Genomic DNA, 3,531 nt, shown 5'->3' with positions numbered 1-3,531 from the left:
AGCCCCGCCCCCTCCCAAGTCATCCACATGGCACACTGGAAAGCTGGGTTTTCTTGAATTTCAAAGATTATGAAATAGAGCTCTGAAACATCACAAGACTCCCAGGTGCTGACAATCCCAAAGCTTCATAGTAATGTGTTTGTGAAGTTACCTGTCACTCTGAAAGAGCTGCCTGGCCCTTCCCGGGCCCCTGGCTCTCCCTGCCCGCCCCCCTCAGCTCTCACAGAAGGAGCGGCTTCTTCCCACCGTCTAAAACCTGGGAGCTACCCCTTGGTGTCTAGCAAGGACATTTTGTCTGCTCGGAGGCACCCAACTTTGTGCCCTCTGTTCAGGAGGCTCCTCCGGGGACCCAGGAGGCCAGGGCTGGGCTGCGGAGGGACCGGGGCCTGGGGAGTAGCCTGGCAGTGAGGGCCTAGGTGATCCACTAGGTGAGCCCTGATGCTGGGGATTACCAAGGAGCTCCACCCCATCTTCACCGAAAACAACATAAAGCTATCGGCTCTGGGCCAGTGACCGCTCTGCGGGAGTTTCCAGACTTTTCTTTCAGCAATAGCCACCCCCTCCTCCTGCCTGCAGCCTTGACTTCACCTGTCACCCGGGCCTGAGAGCCCGCTGCCTTAGTCTGCAGACCAGTGAGTGTGCACATGTGAACACATGTGTGCGTGGAGCGGGCGGGAAGCGAGTGTGTTAGGGCAGGTTAACTGTCCGGTTCCCAGGCCATGTGTTTCTGTTGGCCCTGGAGTGTCGTTTGCAAAAGCAGTGTGGTGACTTCTCCCATGCCCGTGAGAACCCCTATGTGAGGAGGCTGTGACCCCAGGCCCCTCAGAGACCCACGAGACGGCCACTGGGGGGAAATTCTCCCTGAAGAAAGCCCATTCCAAGTATGAGACCCCGGCCTCCGCTGGCAGACGGTGTAATGAGGCTCCACCCACAGCCCCCTGAAGCTAGTGACATGCCGGGCAACCGCCTCTGAGAGTCCACGTGGGGCAATGTCTGAAAACCAGAGGGGAGTGGTGCTCCACGGGACTGCAACTCACATTCGCTGAAGAAAAATACAAATTAAAAGACCCAAATAAAAACCGGTAGCCCTTTTAGTGATGGAAGCTGCTAGTATTTTGAAGGGCATGCCTCCAGATCACATTCTCCACGTGTGTGTCTGAAAGGGATTTCGTTGACCTGCAGCCTACTTTTCTCACTTAAAAATAAATTCTTCCTTGCCACATTTACAGCTACATCTAAGTCCATTGTGTGGATGTGTCATTACTCCCTGGGTCAGTAAGTCAGGGAGGCTGGCCCCATGAAAGCTTACTGTGGCCGTTGGAAGGGCCGGCCCCAGGATGCTGGTGTGAGACCAGAGACCTTAGCTGACCCTCTCCTGGGGAGGGACCGGCCCCCACCCACATCTGGGAGCCTGATGATCAGAGTGGCATGATTAATCAAGCGTGAAATCCAACTCAGGCAGACATTTGAAATTCAAGTTTTCCTGGAATCATGCTAATGAGTCGAGAGACCTGGGCAGGCTGCTGATGCGGGAGGGTGACAAGAGCAAGATCTGAGCACTTCGAAATGACCTTTGGGGTTAAGAGGTCATTCGGTCCAAGCATTCATTTTGCAGATAAAGAAACCTGAGGTCAAAGACACAAAACTAAGGGAGAGGGGGGAAAAGGGAAAAAAATTACAGAAGGTTTTTTTTTTAAATAAATGCAGATTCAATTTTTACAAAAGATTAATATCCTGGTAGAAAAACTGACAAAGGATACACATAGAAATTTTCCAAAAGATGAAATATAGATGAGTTAAAAACATATTAAAAATGTTTGATCTTGCTGACAAAAAAATAAAAGTGAAACAATAAGGATCTTTTTTGTCTATCAAATTGGGGAAGAAGATGCTCAGTGCTGGCCGGGTTCAAGGAGCTGGACCCTTTCGTCCACCCGCTTTGGGATTTTCAATGATGCGATGTCCTCAGAGTGAGCTTGGCCATATGTCCAAGTAGCTTTAAATATAGTCATCTCTTTTGATACATTGTTTCCATAGGAATTCATCCTAATGAATTAATTAGAGATAGTCACAAAGATTTATCTTCTAGGATGTTCACTGGAGCATTTTTTTATGATGGTGAAAATTTGGAAAAGACATAAATGTCCAATAATAGGGGATTGATTAAATAAATGGAGCCCTAGGCAGCCACTAAGATTCAAATTTTAGAAAAATTAATGACATGAAGAGCCTCATGATACAATACATTCTAAAATTTGCTTATAAAATCGAATGCTTTATTAAAGTGGATGTTTCTGAGTGCCTGAATTAGAGGTGATTTTTATTTTTGATATTTATCTTCAAAATTCCTATAATGGGCACATTTTTAACTGCTCATTATCAGAGGGACACAGAAGGGAGGTTGGATTATGGAGGGTGGGTGCAGGGAGTGAAGGAAAGAAATATTTGTGAGATTCTTTGCTAACTGCCACTCCCCACTGGCCAGTAGCAAAAGGGTCGGGGGCTTGGTCGAGGCTGTCCTTCATGGCCCCCAAACCCTGCAGTGCTTGGCACTGACTCAGCAGCCCTGAGCCCTGGACCCAGGAGTTCAGCCTATGGGGGGCCCTGCAGGACAAGACAATGGTGTTGAAGGCCAAGGCCAGCCTGCAGGCCCATTTGCAATGGGGTCAAGTAATAAAGGGTCAACTAAATGGATTCTGGTTGGTTTCTGGCACTCAGTTGCCTCTGCCACATTTCCACACTTCTCATTCTGGGGACATTCTGAAGTTTTACGTTCCTAATGTCCCAAATCCCTGTCCCCTCTTCTGACCTGGGAGAGGTGAGTAGGAAGCACTTCCCATGTCTTTACTCCCCCCGAGTGAGACCAGCCCTCCCTTCTGGACACTGGCGGGCCAGCTTCATGTCTTGGGGTCTCCCCACCAGTCTGCTCTGCAGAGCAGGGGTCTGTGGGTTCATCAGGCATGAGGTGGGAGGGATGGAAGAGAGGATGGGGAGCCCTGTGAAGCCCTGTGATGGCCTCAGACACCCTGGATACGCACTGAGCCCCCCCGACACGTCAGCCAAAGCCCAGGTGACCGGGAGCCAGCCGCCCCTCTCCGAGTGGGTTGTGGTGACCGCCAGGAAGGCCGCATGCTGGGAGGTGGCGCTGGCCAGTGGAAGTGGGCCACAGAAAGGGCGTGCTTGCGTTAGGGCGCACACGGGCAGCCTGGGCCCTGGAGGAAGCTGGCACTTCCGTTCGATCTCATTTGCTGCCTAAGAGGTGGGCAAAGACCACACCGAAAAGAATTAGAGAAGGAAACCGGAACCAAAGTCTCCCTAAATCTAAATCACGTTAAAAACGAGAGGAAATAAGCACGTCTGCCCGTCGGAAGTAAGTTCCTCAAAGGAAATCCTCTGGGGTTGGCTGGGGGACAAAACTTACGCACGCGACAAAACATCATGACAAAACATCAGTGGCCACGGCACCAACCGTGCTCCGAAGGCCTGGGAGTGAGCAAAACGGACCAGTTCTTGTCCTTGTGGCAGCTCTGG

Source organism: Pteropus vampyrus, unplaced genomic scaffold (assembly GCF_000151845.1).
Source record: "Pteropus vampyrus isolate Shadow unplaced genomic scaffold, Pvam_2.0 Scaffold78, whole genome shotgun sequence".
NCBI classification, from domain to species: Eukaryota; Metazoa; Chordata; class Mammalia; order Chiroptera; family Pteropodidae; genus Pteropus; species Pteropus vampyrus.
Note: the sequence above shows the minus strand (reverse complement) of the source record.